Source organism: Python bivittatus, unplaced genomic scaffold (genome assembly GCF_059951505.1).
Source record: "Python bivittatus isolate LINGU-HERP-01145 unplaced genomic scaffold, Pbiv_v1 ctg000480_np1212, whole genome shotgun sequence".
NCBI lineage: Eukaryota > Metazoa > Chordata > Lepidosauria > Squamata > Pythonidae > Python > Python bivittatus.
Genome location: NW_028277075.1, coordinates 58,089,681 through 58,114,559, shown reverse-complemented (window position 1 = coordinate 58,114,559; position 24,879 = coordinate 58,089,681). Strand labels below are relative to the sequence as shown.

At 43.8% G+C, this 24,879-nt stretch overlaps 1 protein-coding gene across 7 annotated transcripts in view; it reads left to right on the top strand.

Moving 5' to 3' along the window:
- Positions 1-205: 205 nt before the first annotated feature.
- Positions 206-24,879, top strand: part of SOX6 (SRY-box transcription factor 6) — a 469,019-nt gene continuing 444,345 nt past the window's right edge. For 2 of the 7 annotated variants that reach the window (XM_025162928.2, XM_088145994.1), the window contains exon 1: positions 8,164-8,547. The gene's annotated coding sequence lies outside the window, so the exon portion shown is untranslated. Of the gene's footprint in view, positions 324-957; positions 1,136-6,823; positions 7,143-7,254; positions 7,590-7,742; positions 8,022-8,163; positions 8,548-24,879 lie in introns of those variants that run through there. The other 5 variants (XM_088145996.1, XM_088145997.1, XM_025162930.2 and 2 more) reach the window with 5 other exon arrangements.

The following is a 24,879-nucleotide window of genomic DNA, read 5'->3' as shown; positions in this document are numbered from 1 at the left end:
GCTCCCCTCGCCGTCCCTTCGCTTCCTTCCTTCCTTCCTTCCTTCCTTCCTTCCTTCCTTCCTTCCTTCCTTCCTTCCTTCCTTCCTTCCTTCCTTCCTTCCTTCCTTCCTCCGCCGCCGCCGCCGCCGCCGCCTCGCGTTTCCCCAACTCAGCCGCAGCTCAACCAGAAGTCAATTGACAGCGCCCCCCCGGCCGCCCCAGACCGCGGCCGCAGTCTTCCCCGCCCCCACCGCGCCCTGTCCTCCCAGAGAGCGCGGACCAAGTAGCCGAGGGCCGGGGCGCCTTCTTGCCTGTAAGGCTGGCTTCTGAGATCCAGGAAGCGGTAAGGAAGCCCAGGCGATCCCGCGGAGTGGAAAGAAGGCAGCGCGAGAGGGGAGGACTGAGGGCGGGGGGGGGGGCGTGAGCGGTCGGGCTTTGTGGGGGGGGGGCGGGACTGTGAGCCCGGGAGGGTGTTTTAAAACACTTTTCAGAAAGCCATCTCTCCTCCTTGGGCTTCCAAACATCGCCGGCCCTGGATTTGGATCAATTCCTGAAGCCACACACTTCCGACACTTCAGGGGACTTTCTATCCCATCCATTCACAGCAAGTGTCATCCTGCCCTTTTTCGGGGTAGGTGTGGAGGAAGTGTGTGTGTAGGGGGGGGGTGGGAAGAAAGAGGAGATGGGGTGTGACAAATGGCTTTTGACAAAAGGAAAGTTTATTTTGAATTTGCCCCCCTGGAAGAGTGCAGAGGCTAGGCTTTCAGGACTATTACTAGGGACTACCTGCTTGGAATGCCTCCATTATCCTCGGTTGCTTTAAGTGCAATACAGTATATGTTTTCGCCTTAGAGACTATCTACTATTTGATTGAATTATTCATTTTTCTCTCTCCCGCCCCCCCCCCCCACTTCTTTTGGTGTAGACTGCATCTGGGGACTCTGATGTGACGTGTAGACTTCTCCTTTTTTTGGCAGGAACAAAGGGAATGTGGAAATGAAAGAGAGAGGGGAGCGAGGCTGGCAGATGTGATGAGCTGCGGTGAAGGTGTATCCAGTTTGGCACTCCCCCCTCTCCCTCTCTCTCCCTCTCTCTCTCCCTCCTCGCAGCACCGGTGGATCACAGCCTTCTGCAGGCAGCCTGCCCTCTCGCACTGTAAGTACCCCCAGCCTTCTTTCAGTACTAGCAGCAGCAGCAGCAGCAGCAGCAAAAAACACCCCCCCCCGCGCCCCACTCCCGTCGCTTTCTCCCTCCGCTTGCCTTTGAACTTCACGTGTGGAGCCGAGAGGGATCTTCCCGCGCAACTTTCCCAGAGAGGGGAAAGCTCTCCCGCGCAACTTTTCTGTGGAATTGCCTCTGGCGGAGCGGCGGGAGGGGGAAAACCAGATGATCTGCCCGCTTTTGTTTGTTGGGGGAACCTGGGGGGGGGGGGGGCAGGTAAAGGCGGGGATATGACTGAGTCTTGGAGTCGCTGTAATTGCCGCAGTGCCACTTTCGCTGCGGGGACAAAAGTCGGCTGGAGAGAGGGAGCTCCACAATGTCTCTGTGCATAGGGATGGGGGTGTGATTTGGGCTGATTTGCTTCTCCCCCCCCCCTTCCCCATCTCTTTGGGGAGAAAACAGTGGCGGGCGGGTGGATTCAGAACGACTGAGGGGTGCTCCTCCGGAGGACTGATGTGCTAGCTTTGCCTGACAAAACTTTTTGCTACCTTTGTAGTGGTTTTGGTTTCGACTTTCAAACCTAGCAAATATATTTGGGTCTTGTGGTTCATTCTGAAAGTTTTGTTTCAGTTGTTAACTATGTTTCAAGCGCTTTCCTTCCTTCTTCGGACATGTAACTCCCTCCCCCATCCCCGAAGCACCAGCCAGTATTACAGATAGGGAATACGTTTTCCCCATCACCTCCGTGGTCCCATTAAACGTTTATTCCAACGTAAGCCCCGGTGACCTCCCTACAGGAACGTCTTCCCGCTAGTCCTCCTATTGAACGTCCTGGGAGCGGGCTCAGGGACCTTCTGTTCCAAAGGGACCCTGCCAGATGCAGTGGGCTTCACTCTCAGGTAAAAGGGGCTTGGTCCTGGCCTTCCGCCCCTCTCCTCGTTCTCAGCCAACCGTCTTGTCTCTCCCACCCCTGGAAATCTGCACCAGACTGCCCGTCCGCCCTCCCTTCCAGGGAGACTTGTTCGGGATGGCACTTTCCGCCTCTGCCTGCCTGAAGAACCCTGGGGCTTCCTCGGCGTGGAGGGGATGGAGGAGACGGAGGGAAGGGGGGACGCCGTGCCTTTATGGAGCGACCAACGAAAAGACGGCAAGGGCCACCGGGCTCGCCCACCTTGGGGGATGCTTCGGTCCTGCGGAGTTGCGTTCCCCAGTGCTGCTGCGACTCGACGTGCCCCGATAGCCTGCCACTCCTGCCCTTGCTCCGCGGGTCCCTCTGTTCACCTTAGCCCCGAGGCAACTCAGGGGTTGGGGGGATGGCGGACAGCCTGGTAGATGCGCTGGGACCCTATCAACCCAGCATCCTCACTTAGGAGCCGCGTCTTGTCCCTCCCGTCAGCTTTGAAGTCCGGAGCCCAATCGCGGGTGGCGGGCAAATAAAGGGTCCAGGATGCCTGTGCCCTTTAAATCCGCGGGTTCCTCCAGATCGGGAGGAGCAACGAGAAGGCGCCACACTCTCGCTTCCTCTCCGATTTGGAAAAGCCTCGGATTGTCGGTTTTGTGCTCCCATCTCCTCGAAAGCAGGTCTCTGGTGGGCGAAAACCATACTGGAGCTTGAAAGGGGCTTCTTTTCCGTGCACTCTGCTGGCGTCAAATTAAGTGAGCAGGCGTGCTAAATTCCCACCTGAGCCCCATGCAACAAGTATGCAGTTGTTACCGCTGTTCAATTTAATCCTAATATCTCTCTGCCCCCCCCCCCAGGTTAGCAAACATCCTTTGCACTGTCTCTTCTAGGTTCAAAAGGTGTTTCCAAATTGGCCCCTTTCTGCGTTGGAAATGCGTTTGGTTGCCAATAAATGTTTCCCACCTGATGCTTTCTTGGTGCATTGACTGATAACATGCCTGACAGTGTGCTGCCAGATCGATGGAAGAGCATCAGATCTGTGGTACTTTTTACTTTGGACCTGCTTTTACTCATCTGGATGTAAGAACAAGACGTAATACGTTGGTATCACAAAGTAACATATTCAAGAGTTAGTTATGTAAGCGACATCTTTTACTAGACAAGCATCCATGGGAAAGCTACAGGAATCTGCGCGTTTGTGAATTACACAGGTCGCTTCATCATCTACTGATTTTTGTCGGACCTTAACCGCGCTTTGTACACTGTTAACATTCTCTTAATCTCTGTGTCAACATTTATTACCCCCCCCCAAAAAGGAGAGTGATTCAAAGAAGACCTGCGCACGTTTTCTTTTTTAAACTGTGCTACCCTGCCGTCTTATATGTTCTCTCTCTTTTTCAATACGATGTGATACTGTGCAAACTAAACAAGGAGAAATGTTGCACAGAAAAAAAATAATTCAGGGCATTAGGCGCAAACTGTAGGCAGACAAACAGTCTGGACGGGATGGAAAAAGTAGGTGTAAATAGGTTTTGTTACAAAAACGTGGCCCGTGGAATTACAAAATATATAAGAAAATTACATATATTATAAAGTTCTCATCTTCAAAAGAAGCAGGACAATTGTAGATACAATATATTATTGAGACACTCCCTTTTTAGTTTGAGAGGAATATTAGAATTAAACTTTAAATCTTCTATTTCTAGTGATCCTGAATTTTAAAACGCTGATTTTCCAAATGGTTCTGAATATTTTGAAGAGCCTTGATCGGGTGTCAGAGAAGAAAAGCTTTTTATTAGATTCTAAAAATTAACGTATACACACACACACACACACAACACCCCTTCCTCCCCAGCTGAATCGAAATCCATCTAGAGCAGGGCAAAAACTCCCACAAGCTTTCTTTTCCATTAGGAGAATTTGGGGAGATTTATCGTTCTAGGCTTTGTCTGGGTGGATTTCAAGGTTCTTCCCAAACTCACAAATCTGGGCTTCAGAAGATTTTGGTGGTGCGCTGAGGCCTTTGAGAGCCGGGGGTGGGGGAGTGGGCAGGGAGAAGTCTTTTAAACCAGAAAAGTTTCCCTGTTACAATCTGATCCTTACGGTGGGGGGCGGGGCGGGGTAAGGGGAGACCTTGTGGAAGGGGCGGGGGGTGGCAAAGGCAAAGCCCGAAATACAAAGCCGAAGAAGCCAGCCCCAACGGTCTCTAGTTTTGTAGGCTTAGCGCCTGCGTCCTGCACTGAAAACCCTTGCGCTTCGCTGCGAAGAACGTGAAAAGGGAAAGTCACTTTTATTTCCTCAAAATTAATTCTGGCGCCTCCGAAGACTGTGAGAAGCCCCATTCCAGGACTGACTTTTAGGGTGGGGAGGAGTGGAATTGCAAAAAAAAAAAAAAAAAGATTGAGAGACCCTTTTCTCTTTCAAGCAACAGGTTGTGTTTTAATCTCCTCTCGGTCTCTTTTCAGCGCTGCTTTTCCTTCCTTCGCCTTGGTTGTTAAGATGGAAATTAAAGTTCTTCAAATGTTCAGAATCGCTCTGAGGCCCGGGAAAATGGGGTGGGCGAAGCAACTCTTCCCAACTCCTCCCTTCACCACCTACACGACCCAGCCAGGTTCCTAGCTGTCCTTTACCCAGGCTGTTCCTTAATGTCCCCTCGCCACTTTCACAGGCCAATGCAGACTGAAGTGGTTACAGAGCGCGGCGGCCGAAGGTGGTTACTTCTCAGTTAAATTCAAATGCTTCCTTTGCCCGTTTACCCCGTAGTGAATGTCTGCCTCACTTTTTTAACGCACAACTCTTTCTTAACGCATTCCTCTCCGAGACTTTCCGCAGTTATTCGGTGATAAATAGTTGAGATTTCTGCAGAACCTAGGTACCCATCTGCCTGAGCTGGCCTTTAGCTCAGCCTGATTACTCCGGAGTAATTCCGGTGGGCTTCCAGGGAGTGCCTTCCAAGGACGTAGACTTGGAAGTCGTCGGTAGATGTGAAACTGGTCTTGTAGATCGTTCCGGAATGGTCCACATGACACATTCTTGGGAAGGGGGTAGCGGGGCTTCTTCTGCCCTTGTTTGCTCGGCAGCAAACGCCTAATCCTTTGGTGGAAGGATTAGAACCAAAGGCCTCGCTTCCTACCTGTGCGGGATCCTCCCGATCTTTCAATCCCCACGCACCCTCCTCTTTCCCTCTTATGTCACTCTTCCTTCATTTGGATCTGCAGCGTTCCTCTCCAAAGGGAATAATCTCACGCTTTTTCCTTTCTGGTGCAATTCACAAGGCCTCTCCCTCCTCCTCTCCCGTCCCCCCCCCCCCCATTCCCCCTACTCAGCCTTGTCTCATCAACCGCAGTTGATCCCAACCACATCCCAACTTCAGATATGTTTACTCGAAAGTGAAGTGAGAGTTCATTAGGGCTTACTTTTCAGCGTCTAAGGGTACCCAGCAAGGCTCCAGAAATCAACAGTTAATTCCATATCCATCTAAGGGGAAACCGCCCGCCCTCGGAGGGAGTCCCACTGATTTCAGCGTGCCAGCAGGACAAACGCTGACTGAGCGGTCTAAGCGGGGCATTCAAATCAACCCATCCCCAAGGATTGTGCGGAAGGTTTGTGACTGTTCCCTTATCATTATCCTAAATCTCCGAATATTTATTGGCATTTATTATATTGTAATGATGTCACTTTGCTCTGATTCCGAACGTGTTCCGAGGGCTGAAGATGAGCGCGTAGTGACCTGCAGGCTGAAGAAACGGTTCTGCGTAAACAGCCACTGGGTAGGACTGTGAAGCTGCAGGCGTCTGTTCATCCTAATTTAGGGCTAAATCAGCGAGACTCAAAGAAAAGGACGGAATTGTGAAGCACCTAATTATGCATACAGGAATCATAGAAATCAGTAGGATTTCTGAAGGCAGCCAGCCCAGGTGTAAGCCTGCCAAAAATGAAGTATTGGCTTAACTATGCCATTTGTAAATAAATGGGACTGGCGAAAAAAGCTTGTTAATTCGGAGTTGTATCCATGAATTATTTCCATAGAATTGTGTTACTTCTAAATTATTTTTAAATTAACTGATCTGACTTCTAGCTAGGGATAACGTTATTGGAGATAGCATCCTTAATTGTCCAAAGTAAAGGTTACTTCTGAATAGACCTATGTGTCCGGAAGCTGTTTGTTACGTCCGAAGAACACTTATTTATGGATGAGCCTCACAAAATGCATTTTCTTGGTAGCAACTCTTAGGGACTTCTATGCCAGTCGAATCGGAAGTATGCATGTTTACAGTCCTATTGCCTCGTAATTCGCGTGCAGGTAAAATTCCCTTGGGATGGACCTTACTCCCAGGAAAGTGTGAGCGTTGCAGCCTTCTGCTTAATAGCTCTCCGGGAGGCGACGGCAACCGAGCAGCAGGAAGAGGGGGGCGAGTGAGAGGTAGATGGCTTGTGGTTGGGAATGCGTGCGCGCGTGCGTTGGGGGGGGGAGAGAATGAGATTTCACTTTCTCTTTGGCGCTCACTTTCTCTCCGGCCCTTCACTCCCACTCCCCGTTCCCGCTCCTCAGCGCGTGCTGCCTTTGCCATTGGGGGCGGGAGCGACGGTAACAGCCCTGCCTCCTTTCGCCGTTCTCCGATCGATGCCCCGGCCACTCTCTGATGTTGCGCGAAGGGAAATGCTTTGAATACTTACGACATGGCCGCTCATATTGATTTGCAAGATTGACAGGAGTAAAGCGGCGCCTTCACTTGTGTGCCTTGTGTGTGCGCGCAGGGGGGGGGGAGGAGGGACGGCGCGCAGGGGCGGGAGGCGGCCAAGTGGGGGAAGCCAAGCCCAACAGCAAATAATAATGACTCTCCGATTGTAATTAAATCTCCAGGCAACCCGTCAGCAAACTTATCCCGAAGATCTGATTTTTGCAACATGACCATGGCCTGGAGAACCATCAGCAGCGGCCCGTTGCGCTCGCTTCTTTCGCTAGTATAGTGTATTATTTTGCCGTTTATTCACGCTGCCCTGTTCCTTACCTCCCATCACTGCACAATTGTTGTTTTTTAAAAAGAAGACTCCAAGGCTTTTTTTTTTTTTAGATCGACATACTGGATCTCGAAGAAGGTAATTTGGCAGGAAACCCAGGCAGCGCTTATTGTATTGTTAAGACCTGTTGTTGACTGGAGTTGCGAGTGCATGTGCGTGCGTAAGGTGTAAGGTGCGTGTGTGTGTGTGTGTGTGTGTGTGTGAACAGCTTGGGTTTGGTGTGGATCTCTCAGTCCTGCTGTAAGAGGGTCTTCCAGGCTTCATGGGTGTCGACTTATACGAGAGAATACGGTACTCTCTCGCGCTGTCTTTAAGGGCTGGTTAGTTGCAATTGACCAAGGCAGCCGCCGCGACAACAGCCGCCGCGTCCGGAGGTAGCTTGTGAAGTTAAGAGATTTCTGAATGACTCCCCGGCACGGTTCCTTACTCCTAGGCTTTTTGGGGAGGGTTGCCTTGGTGGCGGCGATGGGGATGGGAAGGGAAACAGCAGACTGACGAAGAAAGTCCTTGCGCTGCTAATCTGGGGTGAGTTTTCAGAAAAGATCCCATGTCTAGGTAAAGACCCCGCTCCTCTGCAATCCTGCAATCACAACAATGCTGCTCCTTTCCTCCTCTCCCTGTCTCTGTCTCTTCACACCCCCCCCCCCCGTTCCTTTCCCTTCCGCCCTCCAAGTGGCGTCTATTTTAAAACGTAGTGACAGATCCATGTTGTATTTTAAGATCACCCGCTGCCTGCCTGCGAACACATGGCGCTCGAGAGAGATTGTGCGTAAGAGAGATACTAGCACAGGCAGGCGAGGGAACAAGAGAAGAAAAATAAAACCCTAACATCAAGTTTGGGGAACACAAAGCGGCTGTCATTCCTCTAAGAGGCGCCTGCCCTCGCCCGCAAAGCTAGTAGGAATGGGGGAATGAGGAGGTGTGCGAGCGCCTTGAATCCCGTCCGCTAACTTTGAGGTGGGTAAACTTGTCAAGAAGTTCGGCGCTAGCGTGCTTTATATAGCTGCCGAGAGATCTTTAAGAAAGAAGGGAGGGATCGGGGCAATGCTGCGTTTGGCCACGGAGGGGCAGCATATCGAGGAGTTGCTGCGTCCGTGGCGTCTTATCTCTCTGCAGGCAGAGGCTAGGATAAAGTTATACCGAAAACTTTAAAATTGATATCACACCCTAATTTGTGTTCTACAGGGAGGGGGAGAAAAAAAAAAACAGAGCTCAAAAACACACCGGGCTCTGCTTACACCATGAGAAGGGGAGCTCTTGGCGGCGTCGTGGGCTCGCCCTACATTCAGCGGGGGATTTCGTGCTGTGTCTTAGCTCTTGCCGGAGGTCATGCAAATCGACCTTAAAAGAATGCATAAGCCATAAATTAAAATAAACCCTGTAGCCACGGACTGATCCGTAAGTAGACAACAATACCTAACCTGGACAAAACGGCTTTCCTTGCCAGCTGGAAGAAAAGGATAGCGCCTAAAGTAATCGTAAAGTAAGTTCCCAGGAAGTCTTGTTTTTTCCCTCTTTCTCTTCTTTCTGGGGCTTCGTTGTTGTTGTTGTTTTCTGTTACCTTTTTGTGCAACCCTAGCCGCAAGGAGGCCGCCCGTGGGGCTGTAATTTCAAACGGGCTTGCAGAAGGGGGAGTGCGGCAAGGTGTCTGGGGCTGAGCTGCTCGCCCCCTTTTCCCTCAAAAGTGCTGCTGCTGCTGCTGCTGCTGCTCGGAGATGGTCCCGTTTTTAGTTGCGTTGTGTAAGATGTGCTGATAGGAAGATAGTCCAGCGTTTGGCTGTTTTGTGTAATTCTGTCGGGTCCCATTTACGTGCTGTTCTTCGGGGACTGTCTGTGGAGTTTAAACCTGCGATGCCTTTAGTTGAGTTGCGCCCCCCCCCGCCCCCGCATTGTTCTGGAAAAAGACACGAACGCGTACGTGAATTTCAGATTCTTTGCCCGAAGTAGTGAAACCAAAGCTGTTCTGTGAGACGGGGTATACCAAGAGCTGGGTGCGCGTTTGTGTGTGTGAGCGTGGGATTGAAGACGTCGGTCCGCTTTGGCACCGCATACACACGACACACCCGCAGCTTGCACGTGAATAATTTAAGCCGCTTTCGGCTGCGAGGAGCTCCGCAGCGCTTCGGCGTCCCCGCTGCCGCTCCGGGGCCTTGGATCCGTCTTGCCACCAGAATCACTTGCGAGGAGCGCGCGCGCCTGGGCCAAGCAGGCCCTGGGGCTCAATCAGAGGCACCGGTCATCTTGATTTGATTCATTGCCGCTGCCTTCGCAAGGGGCTCGTTTCCTGGGTGTTTTTAAGGACGGCGAGAGAGAAGGGGCAAATGTCGAAAAGGCAACGGAGCGTTGTTGTGTCTGGGTGTCAGGGAGAGCTTGCCCGGGCTTGGGAGCCTGCGGATAGGAGATTAGTTGTAGCCTCCAGGGTGTTTCCCCCAAAACACAGACAGGGAAACTTTCTGAGATAAACAAGCCTCTTTCGCTCTGTTGTTATGCAGATTAGGAAAACGTTTTGCGTGTGGGTTTCTTTTTAATAGCCCGCTGACGTATGATGGACAAGTTTGGACCTAATTTTAATTTTGGGGGGGAGGAGAAGGAAAAGGGATTCATTTAAAAATACTGTAAACTTTCACTATGATTTGCCTGAAAAGAATGGGCACCTCAGGACAAAACAGAGTATTTAATCTTTTGCTAAATCGTAAAGGAACGTGAAGAGGAGGTGGGGGGAGGGAGGGAGAGAGAAGGGGTAGTAACATGCACATACACACACTTTTTTACAACTAGACTGCACTTGTACTGAAACCTTTGCATGCTCACCCGCTGGCCCTGCCATAAAGCAGAGCATTTTTAAAATGGACCCTGAATAGGACGCACAACTCAAACTTTTGTTACCCCAAAGGTATGAATTAGAATGGGGTTTTTTTTTTTATGCCTTTGTCTTCTGTATGTGCATCTCTCTTTTATCATAGTGCCTGTACCTTCCTTAAAAATAAATTCGAGTTGCCTCCCCCCCTCCCTTCAAATGTATTTTTAGGGAGGTACGTATAGGAAGGAAAATAATTAGGTTACTTGGATTTCGTTTGCAGCTCAGAGTAGCTTGACACCTGGCAGAGAACTCCTGAAGCGTTTTCTTTAAACTCTGCCTCCTTCTCCTCAACTGCGTTTCTTATAATACATTCTTGTGTTAAGTGAGAAAGACTATTTGTAAAACAATCTCTTGGCTAGTTCCAGTGTTGGGTGAAGCTGATCCTGTAATGGCATTTTGTTTTGAACAGTTGCTGTAGTTGAAGTTCCCTCATAAGGTAAGGTGGCACTGGCTCTGAAAGGAGGTCCAAATGCCACATTTATAATTAGACTGCCAATTCAGCACATTGTATCCACTGCTATACAGGGATATACTGCTGTGCCTGGCTTCTCTCAATAGCCTGTACTAAGAATTAGCCAATTCAACTACTTCGACTTTGGAATCAAATTTAGAATGGGCACTGAGAGAAGGGAAGGAACCCGATCACAGCCCCTCTTTCTTTCTCAGCGTCTGTTAAAAGCCAAAGAATAGCAGGAAGGCAACCCATGCAATGTAGCTGGAATTCATACATCACATGCAAGTGGGGCAAGAGGCTCCCCCCCCCCACTTCTGAAGTATTTCGAAGGAGAGAACTCAGAGAAAAATATATCTGTAGCTTTCAGATGCGTGTGTGTGTGTAGGACATCCAGAGAACTGGATAGTTACACCTGCGCTTAGATCTGAACCCAGGTCTCTAGAGAAAACTCTCGGGAAAAATCTTAAGCCATTCTTGGGGACGGAAGGAACGCCTGCTTGCAGAGAGGAGCGGCCACCGCCGGCCGCCGTGAACTCTCTGGGCCACAGTAGCAACCCCCGTTGCCGCCTCAGCCTGGGAGTGGGGGGCTGGTTTGACACCCTTCCGCCGAGGGAGAGGGAAGGGGATGGGGGGGCAAGGTCATTTGCATTCGTAGGCCTTTCTCTCCAATCGGTGACTTTCTAACGTCTCAGGAAGGAAGGAGCGGAGCTTTAGGGTTAGCGGGGAGCCTTGCACGCGGGGCGGGAGAAAAAAAGGCCAGGGGAAGGGGGCTCAAATCCCGCTATATTCTAGCCGCAGCGAGTGATTTGCAACTTGCAAGGGGGAGGGCAGGCTGTGGCTGAAGCGCGCGCTCTGCAGAACTGTCTGCTCCCTTGAGAAGGTGCGTGCGTGTGTGTGTGTTGAGGTGGGATGATGAGAAGGCCCCCAGGAGGTTTAGCGGCCTTTCTGCAAAGTTTTCCCTCCCCCAGATGGTTCGGCGGCAGCTGGAGCAGAGCGGAGAGAAGCGCCTAAGTGGGCCAACAGGGAAGAACACGCGCCGTTGCGCCTCCTTCTCGCCAGCATCCGCTGAGCACTAGCGACGAGGCGGCGTGTTGGGGTTGCTTGCTCCAGCGGGCTGGCCGCGCGTGATCGCCTTTCACGCTCATTCTTACTTTTCCAGACTGGCTTGGCCGTAGTTGGGTGGTTGCCTCCCGCCCGGCGCTTGTATAGTTGCCACAAGTCGTTTACACAGCAGTAGTCCCGGGAACCTTAACACGACCACCCTGACGTAAGGTAACTTGTAGTGGCTGGTCTCCACCAGGGAATGCATCTCAAGAAATCTCAGTTGAATTGCGTGTGAACCATAGGAATGTGCAGGTATTGTGTTGCAGTATTACAGCGTGGGGTCATCTATACTGCAGACAGCAGTTCAATAATCTCTCTCCCCCAACATTTTGAGAATGTGTCAGCTACACAGACCACCATATTTTAGGAGTACATTCTTTTTGCTTGTTCTCTTGCGAATTTGATTCATCGTCTAAGCTGGTTGGAGTACTTTCTTTTGAAGACCAGGAGATAAATACTACCCAGGAAATTAATTCCATGTATTTTTCTCAACCCTACCCCTCTCGTCTCTTGCATGACTTTACTCAATAATTTAATGTGACACTAAATGTAAGTTCAACATCTACAGACTGGCATGTTAGGTAAGCAGAAGGAGTGTTTCCATAGGGTGTTTGGGATACAGCTAGCCTTGCAGTGGGGATCCTGTTGCATCTGTTCAGCCTGGATGTTGCACATTGGTCAGAATTCACCCCCCAAAGCCCATCTGAAGTACGCTTGTTTTAAGGTTCACGTAGATTCCGACCCACATAAGTGACTGCTGGGTTATATGTGCATGTTCCAGTTGATTCCTCCTTAAAATAAGAGCAAGCATTTTTTTAAAAAATACATACACGCATGAAGATAATTGCAGTAGATCATGCTGAGCTATTCACCTGAGGCGAAGCATAGATCTCTTTGGTTCAGACTTGCATACCTCCTATCCTAGTCCATTTTTGACCATGTCTATTTTAATGATTGGTTAATGGGCCAACCTGTTCCTGGAAAGAAAAATACAGGAATAAATGCATTTTTCATCCTTGTGATGGGAAGCCTATTAAAGAGATGGAGACTATATTTAATAACAAAGTAAATGTTTGGTTTTGATGAACACTGAAATGCTTTTTCAGTCATAACCTTATTAAGTTTCGGAAGTGCTTTTATTACCCTAAGAAATATCCATCAGCCTTTTAAAAATTGCTCTTATACTTCTGAAACATATATGGTCAAGAACTGAAAGATGACAAGCTTCTTATACATGTAATGTGTCTTGAATGAGAAGCAATGCGTTGTTTAAATATTTTATCACTCTCTGTATTATATATTCATACTGTGTTTCTGTCATGTATGTAGTGTGCTTGGAAGGTACTTTATGTGTGCATGTGTGTATACACACATATATATACAAACCAAGTTTCCACAGTATGTTTTTAATTTCTTAATTTTTTTTCTTATTAAATTGTTACTGTAAAATGGTAAAAGTAAAATTTGGCTAATGGAATTTATCATTGAATATCATGTGAATATGCTAGGATTGGAATTCAGTAGCAAAAACAGACTTTGAATTTTCAGAATGGCACTGGGATACTGAGGTGTTTTCTCCAATATAATAAGTTGAGTGTAATTTATTGGAAGATCAGCACTTCTTTAAAACATTATAAACTGACATCTCTTCAGACAGTGTTTGGATTCTAAAAATGTCTCTTCCTTTCCCCCTTTTCTACAGTATTGCAACAGGTTGCAACCAAAGAACAAGGTAAAAGTTCATTACCACACCCTAAATTTATTTATAATACACACACACACACACATATAGGTGTTGCTCATTGTATCCTTATTAACTGGTACAAAAGAATTCCTTTTTTTTTTTAAGAATTGTTCTTGTATTTTTGGATTGGAATAGATATTAAGTAAACATATATATTTGTGTAGTAGCTGTTTGCTACAGAAATGATGTGATCTATCAGTCCTAGAACTGGAGTTGGGTTATAAGCCTATTATGTCCAACAGCTGTGCAATCCTATCTGTATTTTCATAGATGTAAGCCATTCTGAGCTCGGAAGATTTACAGGACAATCCTATGCACGTATGCTCAGAAGTCAGTCCTACTGCATTAAATGGGACTTAATTCTAGGTAAATGTGATAGGATTGCAGTCCTGCTGTACATTTTGTAGTACTGAACTGTAAATTATGTGGACTAGAAGACATAAGTATGCTAGCTCCCAGAACAAGTCTACCAATTAAGAAAATGCCGTGTGTTAGGACTGGATGTTTCAGTTCTTCAAATATTTCTTTCAATAATTGTAAAATATCCCTTTAATTATTACATTTAATTAGTTTAATGTTAGCCAGTGTTTTGACACTGACATGACAATATTATACCAATTTCTAGTTTGCAGTTTTTTGGGAGAGTTATGCGTTATTTAGTATTAAAGAAACTGCTACACATACCCGCCATATATTTATTCAAGTATGCAGTGAAATTTTAAATAATTATCTTTCAGTTAATAGAACAGGAACTTCAAAAAACTGGATTTCTGTTAAGGAAATAAGGATTGGTACATACTGATTGTTCCCCTTCCTTGTTTTTTGACAATTCTTCTGTAAGTTTTAATCTTACCTGAATTCCTAAAGAAAGGGCTTTTAAAACTTAAAACTCAATTTAGAGGTATTTATTTAATTAGAAAGTATCAAACTTATAAGAGATACTGGTTGCCAGGTGACTCATAGTACAAAGTAGATGATCTTACCTTTTGAAATGAAGCAAAATTTTCCATTAGAAACAGAGATAGGTGTTATAAATTAGGAAGTACAATTAATCTGGAACCCTGGAAGTCACAGGTGTTTCAGTATCTGTTGTATCCTATTCTTACACATAAAACAAATATTGTAAGCAAGATTACATTTATTCATGCACTGGATATTTACTGAATATTTGGCAGAATTTGATGAAGCAATTTAGCAAGCAAGCAGGAGTGCAGGGTTTGTTATCCTTGAAGTTTATTTATAGGTTTATAAAAACAGCATGTCCTAGTTACTGTATTGGCATTGCAGAAGTTGTAATTATGAATAGTTTCATGTTGTGGTGAACAGATTAGACTTGTTGAAATCCAAAATTTTCATGTTAATATAGTTATACAAAATGGAAATCAAGTACAGCCGTGTTTTAACTGTACCACAACAGTTTTACCTACCGAGTAGGTGGTCCTGCTCTGTGTGCCACCAGGAAATCTGAGAGTTTTGCTAGCTGACTTCCGGTAATGTCATGTTTTTAAAAAGTGTAAATTGATATAGAGTGAAGCTGCAAGTAAAACTGCATGAGAACAATTAAGGACTTATTTATACTGTAGGAGTATAACCTTTACTTTTAAAGCATCTTTTACCAAATTGGGAGATAAAATAGCTTTGGGATGTCGCAGTTTGCCATTTCTGTGTAGATGAGACAAATAGCCCATTCCATCTGCAGTGAGAGAAGATTGTAAAACCTCAGAAATGCCATATGAACTGGATTCTTAACTGCAGGCCTTTTCCATCATTGTTTAGAATATCCAACTTTACCCCACTATTAGCCATTCTTTTTATAGTGACACTATGCTTAGTGGGGGAAAAAAAAAACTTCTAAGCACTGAGGTCAGGTGTAGAGATTGGATTCTAGTTTATTTTTTATGAATCAGATAAAGATTTCTGTGCATGAGACTGTATGTGAAGATGAGAGAACAAGAACATTTCCATATCAAAGGCAATATATCTGAGGCTGCATAATAATTAAAATGTAGTGGTTTGGACTCTGCTTTCATTTAAGTAGAGTATTGTTAGGATCTTGTGCAGAACAGAACCAGAATTTCTAGAAATATACCTGTAATTTTGCACATACACCAGAGACCACATTTTGTTGATTAAATTGTATTAGAACTATGCACCAAATAAAATATATATTTTGATTTGAACCTGAAGCTTGCTGAATTTCAGATGTTCTGCTCAATCATTCTGAATCCATTGTGGTTTGGCAGGAACCCCCCCCCCCCAAACATAGAGTTTTTTTTTCCAGATTTCCACCAAAATCTGGATCCTGGAGTGATTTGCATGGGTAAACAAGGGCAAAGCTGATGCACATCATCCACCTTTCCATCTCAGCAGCTCCCTGCTTAATATATCCTATTAACCTACCTCCCCTTTCCCTTCAGTTGCCACACAGGGTGGATGGGCCTGAAAATGAGGGCTAGGTACCCAAATGGAGCAGAGATCATGCTATAGGAAAGAATAGTAAAGAATGGTCTTTAAGAATGAGCAAACTATGTTCTTAATGCTGAGCTTAAGTGTCAAACATGCTGGGTCCTCATGCAGAAAAAAGAGAAAATTGGTGCCAATTCTAAGGGCAGCTGGAAGTTTTGATGCAATGATTAGAAACGGCTCAATAACCCTTTCTTTCTTAGGAAAGGTCCAGGGAATTACACATGCTATGAAGCACACCTTTAGCCCAGAAGGTACCAGTTTGATCTTTGTGACAGGAGTTCCTCAAGATTAAGCCATTTTATTGGTCAAAACTTTAGGATGGCCTGTATATAAGTTTCTTCTTGGATTAGCTGACTGTATACTGATTTGGAAGAGTCAGAGTTCCCAGGAAATAACTCCCTTTTATTTAACTAATAGACAAAATGTATAAACTAAGACTGACCATTTTTTTGCATTAGAATTCAATGCACTGGAAGAAACTGTAGGTTGACACATAAAAATGTGTGCACATATGGTTTGCATGTGCCTTTGAGTCATTGCCATTATCTTCAGTGTAGTGGAGACGGTATTAGCTATAAAGATGCAAAGTATAGTCTCTGGATAACATTCATATAATTTAATCACACAAAACTAAACTGGAGATATGGAGTATGCGGCAGGGGGGAACAAAATGCAGCTTGTTGATTATTCTTCATGCAGTATGTATGAGTAGATTAACAGGCTGTGTGGCTTCAGAAGAAAGAAATCCTTGCACTGGATCCACAGGTTAACAACAGTTCTTGGCACATGAATATTTGTATAGCACACTAGTTTTTATCAGGGCATTTAACTTAGTAACTGCATTACAAAGGTGTGCAAAATATTTTGAATCTGAATTGTTTTCACCTTGAAGCAGGGTATTTTGATCTTACTAAAAATGTTCCAACCTCAGAATATTTCAAGTCTGAAACATTTGTATATTTTTACTACACATGCAGTAAAGGATAGTACTTGGAAACAAGCTATAGTTGCTGCTTTAAAAAGTATATGCTAAGCTAAGTACCTTAAATTTTATTACTAAATTGTTGAGCTTATATACTTCAGATATGCTTTCTGCTCAAATTCATGTTGTGACTTTAAATGCCATCCACATTTTTTCCCTATAAATATTTTTTGTATTTGTTTCTGTAATTACACTGAGGTATCAGGTATATCCCACTTCAGTTTTCATTCCAGTTTCATACTGAACCAAAACATTTTGTATTTTCACTTTAGAATTTACAGAACCAAAGGCATGCAATTTTAGCTTTCTTGCAAGGAATGCCAAAGGAGCAAAATAAATTTGCTAAAATAATACTAGCAAATGCTATTGTTTCTACTACAATGACTGCTACTACTACCATTCCCATAAAAGAATTAGAAAGGAGAAAGTGAGGAGGGCCAATCTTGCACATTTATAGTATCAAAGTGAAAATCTGCCATAGTTGCAGCCTTAAGCATTAAATCATGAGTGTAATCCCCAATTACAGTACAAAACCTGCAGCATTTGTGTAGAACAGGGCTTTTGTGGATTGGTGCAGTAATTTCAGGAGGTTTACAAGGTCTGCTAGCATAATTTGCCTTTCCAAATGCCTTGTATCAGTTTGGGTTGATTTATAAGTAGTCTTTTCTTTGGCTGATTATGTTTTTTAAGGAGATAGTAATATAGCAACTTGATTAGCTAGAGAATGATAAAAAGATTAGGACATGTAATCTTACACACACTTACCTGGAAGTAAGATCTGGTGAGCGTTGGGACATGTGAGAAAGCTTGTATAAGATGAAAAGCAAAGTCTACTGCAAGTGAACGAATTGAACAGAGTTGATGGCAAAACTTAATTTGTATTCTCAGTACTCATTTGTAGTGTGTTATATATATAGTGTTTTAGGACTGGAGAGACCCATGTTCAAATCCATGGAAACTCTTAGTCCAAAATTTCTCATAGAATTCTTATTGTAGGGATAGAAAGAAAGGAGATTCCACAAAGCTCTTGGAGGAAAGGTAGGATATGAATCTAAAATAAAAAAATATGATCTATTTCCTGTGGGTACAAACATGCATTTTGCTCCAAACTTAGTTCTTTTTTCTTCTCTTAAACTCCATCTCATTGTGTTTTTATTTCTATTGTATCATGGTCCCATGCATGTTTATTTAAAGTAGAGCCAGTGTGGTTTCGTTCAGAGGAAGTATGCACAGCATTGCTTCCTTAAAGAATGTGCAGCGATCGAGACTTCAAGAATATTGATTTGGTCAAGGCTACACAAATTATTGCTAACTTTTGTGTTTGAGGTTAAACAAGAGCACTTAGTAGGAGACAAGGAAAATACAACATTTTGCTTCAGGCTGGACAGTATGCATCTGAAGCTAAAAGAAATGAGACATTGTGAAAGATAAGGGATGGGCATGTTCAAAGAGAAGGAAAAGAAACAGAGAAGCTGGAGGCTAATAAATTTTCTCAGATATGCCTAAACTCAGTCTTCAGTTGTATTCAGCAACAGTGATTATTCTCTCTATGTATTACACACATACTTGAACATTCCTGGTGCTATTCTCCTTCATTCTTGCATCACAAACACTAAAAGAATGTAGCCCCCTTTTTTTGTCCTCATGTAGAAGATCAAATGGAAGTATCCCCAAGGTCTCTCTTGTTCATAATGTCTTGCAACCTGTGAGCAGCTGCTGTAATGAATTCTTTTCTAGAGATATTGTAATCACCTTAATTTCCCTTCTGAGGACAATCTCTTTAATATGCCAACTATAAAGTAGAAATATTTCATCAGACAAAATAGTCAGCAAACCTTAGAAGTACTCTCCATGCTTTGGACTGAGCATTTTCTTTATGGTGGCCCCTTCTTGCCTGCTGAAGAACTCTGGAGAACTCGAAAGCTTGCATGCTATTCTGTGATCTTTGTGGTGGATAGATAGTTATGGTAAAATATATTTTGGATTTTTTATTTATTGCCTTTTACTATTGTTAATTTATCTTCTAATTTTTGTCTTAAATTAATTCAGTTGCTACCCACAGTATTCTCCATGTGTATCAAGATTTATGCTTGCTTAAGTTGCTTTTTTAATAGATAATTTTAAAATAATATAATAATAATAATAATAATAATAATAATAATAATAATATGTTACGCTTGTATGCCAACAATGACATCTGGGTTCAGTGACTCTGGGCCTTTTTTACAGTAAACAAAATACTTTATACAGTATACAAAATACAAAAAATAATTTGACAGTATATAAATGTGTATCAAAAAATAGTCATAGTCAATAATACTTCTTATCTGTTAAGACATTTAAAATATGCTTATTAATTTAGTACTGTTAAAGTGTTATATGAAAGAAAATGGCTTGCCACAGCAAATGTTCTACTTACATAATGTGTTCTAATTAACTTCTTTTGGTGTCTAACTTACCAAATTTTGCTCATGGTGTTTAACATACATACACCCATGTGCATAGTGCGGGGCTAGCAATATTGACTGATTCTATTAAAAAGCATATTTACTTATGCAAACAAAACCCCCACCCCCACCAACACTGGCAGGGCATGCCACAATATATAAACAGAGAGCAAGCCCCATCCCATTCTAGCACTGAAGATGTTACCTAGCTGGATAATGAAACGTTTGCAAGAAAAGAACCAAGCTCAGAGAACCCCAAGGACTCCATTTATGCATTTATACAGCCACCCGACTATGTGATGCTGGGCAGTGTACAAAAGTTTTTTTTTAAACATAACTAATAAAAACTAACATTACACATTACACATACTAAGCAATAAAATGGGGGAAAGAACTGAAAACCTCTGCAAAGCTTTGCTTGGGGATTTTCCTCAATCTGACCCCAAAGTCCAGGGGACATATATTAAAGGAACAGAAAAATCATTAAGTTCTAGAGTTTCTAACAGCTTTCTAAATGAATTCTCTGAACTAGTGAAGTTTGCCTCTCTGGAAAGCAATTTTCATAAGCTTTAGTTCAGAATACAGTGACCCTTGGAATAGTGTTTTCCACAGAATTTGGCAAAGCAGGGGGTCAAATGCATACTGAAGTGAGGAATTTAGCACATAGATAGGTATGACAGACATGGCAAGAAAGGCCTGTGGACAGTGGAATGAGCAGTAAACAGTTGGGTATTAGATGGGATTGCAAGATCACACCAGAATGAGAATAAAGAAAGGGGCTTAAAGTGGAATGGGCATGAGGATGTGGGAGAAGTAAGAAGAAAGAAGGATCTGATGAAATGTTGTAGAAGACAGACAATAGTCACAGTGTCTGCTATACATACAGTGACCATACGCCCTTTCTTATAAAGGACAGTTCTTTATTTCAGAAAGCTGTCCTTTAGATTTATTTATTTTTCAAAAACTCACTTCTGTCCTTTATTTTGGTCATTCACCATTATACAAATGGTACTGCTTAATGCAGGCTTTCACATTCATGTGAAAACTATGGAAACTGAACTGTCTTTTTAAAATAAATGTACATATACTGTTTGATTTTAGATATTTTTATTAGAATATATGTTTTTGTAAAGTTTTCTTGGTTTTGCTTTGTAAAGCAAAGTTATAAACATAAACAATGACATTTTTTTATCCGTACGAATCTCTTTCAGATTTGCCCCTTTTTCAAGTTTGTCCTTTCCAAGAAAATATGGTCACCACAGCTATTCATGATTGCCCTGCGTGAAATTAAAAAAAAATATTTTAGTGAAAAGAAAGGTAGCAATCTTGCCAAACCTGATGCTCTCTAGACATATTGTAGTATAAATCCCATAATCTGTGAGCTCTGGTCAATCCTAGTTCATTACGTAAAATGGGTCATACATGTCACACATGTTTTAGTCTCTACGATGGAAAGAGCATGGAAACCAGTGATTTGTTTAGGAGATCCATGTGGAGAGGAGTAGTATGTTTGGTTAAGTAGTTACACATTTGTGTCTGTCAAGTATTGCAGTGTTTCCCTTGGATTTCTGGGCATGCTTGTGGGGAGGGCATGCACTGGGTTTGCCCGGACTGGACTGGACCTGCTGTACCTATCGAATCGTTGTGAGCAACGTGTGTTATGGAGCAGATATGGAACGAATCTGAAGATGCTCCAGTTTATAACTGGTATATTTTGGAGAATTCATCTTCAGATGTAGTAACTTATTTCTAAGCTCTTCTCCTGTTAATGGTTATTCTTCCTTTTTAGAATAAGGTTAGTAGTAACTGAAAGTGGGGCTCTGTTAACAAAATATTCTAGTCTAAAAGACTTCTGTTCACAATCTCGGCCATACTTTCTCCCCAGTATTCTTCCCTTACGGCAACAGTCTGTTTTTCATGCCTTTCTTAGAGTTTGCATTTGTCCTCATTTTGGGTTTTTTTTTTCTTTGGTCTCCCCCCTGCATTGGGACTGGACACATTTTGATGCCATTCCCATTATATTCATTTCTCCCTCTTCCAGATTTCTACGGGCAATTTTTTATTCTTGGAGGCACTCCAACAGCTATATTAAAATAGTTGTTCAATCTCAACATAAATCAAGGACTGACTTAGCCAGATAATGGGATAATTCTTGCTAAACCTTTTTGTATTCAAGTGTCCTTTTGTTGCACCTGGCTGTCAATTTAGCCATTCCAATCTATTTCACTTTCCATCTTATTGTCAAGGTTTCCCTCTCCCTACCCCCACTTGCTTAAAACTCCTCACTATTGAGTTGTTATGGATTGGTTTTTAAAAATCCATTTAGGATTTTATTCCAAAAATACTTAGAATAAGTTCTAATTTGGGATCGTCTCACAATAGCTTATGCCTCATTTGTCCATGTAGGTGACACAGTTTGGGTTCAAGCTGCGCAAGCACAGAAAGATTTAAGTTGATTCTAGTGAGCGTATGAAGACCATTGCTATTCTGTCTGTGAATCGATATTTTATTTATTATTTCAGTGTACCTTCATTGTCAGTCAGTGAGTTGTTTTAAATGTTGGCTTATATAAACGGACACCCCCTCCCTTTTCCGGGTACTTTTCAGACAATCGCTTGTGCTTCTGTACCGCTGAATGCTTTTAAAAACTGGAGTTCGAATACCCACATTTCAGTACTAATCTTAAAATGAATGGTTACTTCCTTTACCATTTTATTTTATTTTATTTTATTTTATTTTTTATTTTTTATTTTTTATTTTATTTTATTTTATTTTATTTTATTTTATTTTATTTTATTTTATTTTATTTTATTTTATTTTATTTTATTTTATTTTATTTTATTTTATTTTATTTTATTTTATTTTATTTTATTTTATTTTATTTTATTTTATTTTATTTTATTTTATTTTATTTTATTTTATTTTATTTCTATATTAACCCATCTCAACAAGTGACTCTGGGTGGCATACAATCATAAAAACATACAACAATTAAAACAATTGTTTTAAAAATACAGATAAATATACATGGTCACTGAGTAAAACTATTGCCATAGATTTTAATATAGCCAAGAAACTGGGCCCTTAACACACTCGGGGGCCCAGACCCGGGCACATAACCAGGTCTTCAGGGCTTTACGAAAGGCCAACAGGGTTGGGGTAATCCTAATCTCTGAAGGGAGAATTTTCCAGAGGGCAGGGGCTACAGCAGAGAAGGCATGTCTCCTAGTCCCTGCCAGCTGACCCTCCTTGGCTGACAGGACCTGTAACATGCCCAGCCTGCCAGACCGAATTGGATGGGTAGAAACAAGTGGGAGAAGACAGGCCCTCAGGTAACCTGGTCCCAAGCCATTGAAGGGCTTTAAAGATGACAACCAGCACCTTGAATTGCACCTAGAAGCACACTGGCAACCAGCAGTGTTAAATGTGCCAAATATCCGACACCATTTACTACCTGTGTAGTTGCATTCTGCACCAGTTAAAGCTTCTGAATGCTCTTCAAGGGCAGCCCCATGTAGAATGTCTTGCGGTAATCCAGACGAGATCATGAGGGCATGAGTGCTGTTGAGCAAAGCCTCCTGGTCCAGAAATGGGCGCACCTGGCACACAACCTGAAAGTGTGTAAAGCCCCTCTCAGCCATGGCTGCCACCTGCTCTTCCAGCAGGAGCTGTGAGCCCAAGAGGACCCCAGATTGCGCACTGGGTCCGTCTGGGGCAGTGCCATCCCATCCAGGACCAGCAATGGAAAAATCTTGTCACCAGAAGGCCTAAATACCCAAAGTCTTGATACCACTGGGACAGGACATCCATGGTATCATTCAAGTGGCCTGGGGTGGAGATATAAAGCTCAGTATCATCAGCATATTGATAATACCTCACCCCAAACCATCAGATCACCTTACCCAGCAGCCTTGTGTAGATATTAAATAGGAGAGGAGAGAGAATCAAGCCCTGGAGCACCCCACAAAGTAGGGGGCATGGGCTGGATCTCTCCCCCTATCAACACCGACTGGAACTGACCCCGGAGGAAGGAGGAGAAGCAGTGCAACACAGTGCCACCCACCCCAACTACCAAAGCCAGTCCAGAAGGATATCATGATCGATGGTATTGAAGGCTGCTAAGAGGTCAAGAAGAGCAAGGATGGTCACACTGTCTCCATCCCGCTCCCACCAGAGGGCTTCTAAGAGTGCAATCAATGCCATCTCAGTCCCATAACCCAGCCTGAACCCTGAGTGGAAAGGATCCAGGTAATCGGCTTCATCCAGGGTCCTCTGCAGCTGCCACATGACCACTTTCTCCACAACCTTCCCTAAAAAGGGGAGGTTGGAGACTGGATGAAAACTGGTTAGGTTGAGCGATGGCCCCTTAACAGCTGACAGAACCACCCCCTCCCTCAAGGAATTATTGACTACCGCCCAAACCCAATTACGCATCCCCTCCTGGGCAGCCTCAACCAGCCAGGAAGGACAAAGATCTAACACAGAAGTGGCCAAGTTTACAGCTGCAAGAGCTCTGTCCACTTCTTCGTGTGCAATGGGATCAAACGCCCCCCCAGACAACCATGTAAGACTTAGCTCCCATAGCCTCCACTGGTGCTGCCGTAGAGCTGGAGTCCAACATACAGCGGATACGAGCGGCTTTATCTGCTGGACGCACAACATATTCCTCATAGCGACCCTGTAGGTGAAACCCAGTATTACTCCCTCCAAGGAGGGACTGGGTCACCCAAAACAGGGCTTCTGGGTGACTATCTGTGGATGCAGTAAGGGTGGAGGAATAATCACATTTTTCCTCCCTTACTGCCCAGAGGTAGGTTCTAATAGCAGCTCTAGCTCACGTTCAATCATCTTCGCTCCCCGTCTTCTGCCAGTGGTGCTCTAGGGGTCTCTTAGCCCTCTTTAGTTCCCTCAGCTGTTATGAGGGAAATATTCCTGTGTCTGCAGTGGTGCCTTCTGCATGGAACATGCATGTCGAGATATTAAGAAAAAAAAATCAGAGCAAAAGTTTATTTTCCATCGAATGGGAATTGCGGAGTGAGCTGCCATTTTTATAATGGACGTATAGCTGGGCTTCTATTTGTAGGATTATTGTTTATTTATTTACTATTTATGTGAAACTTTTATAGCCCATATTTCTTAAGAATCGAGACAGCAAGTGGGAAAAAGTATACAAAGTAACCAAATTAGCAATACAATAAAACAGGAGTATCAAAACAGAGGAAGAAGAATGCCAGATACAGCTGCTGTATCTGGCTTGTTCTGTGTTTGTGTTCTTACTCTTCTCAATTTTATGGGAATACTGATTTATTTGAAGGACCCTTCAAACTGAATGGTGGGTTAGAACTCTTCGCATAAATAAGTAAATAAATACTTGGTAGAATCTGGAGCTTGTTTCTGAACACTTGGATTCAGGCTGCAGTGTTTGAGTGATCTGCATTGCTCAGTTCCATAAAACTTTTAACATGCATTTCGCCTACTTGCTGGCTGTGCCTAGTTCTGCAAAGTTTCAGTGTATGTTAGTAAAAATGTTATTTTTTGTCCTTTGTGACTGATTTTTAATGACTATTCTGTTAGGCATGTAAGGTGCTGCACTTACCTGGGAGTAACCTCTACTAAACATAGTGGAACCTGGAGTAAATATACACATGACTGCCCTGCAAGCTCTTTTGGATCCTGCATTAAAGGCAGAACACAGAGATGTTGCAGGAGATATGTTGCTGGCTGCATAGCTGTTGCTTAGGTCTGTGGTTGAAATATG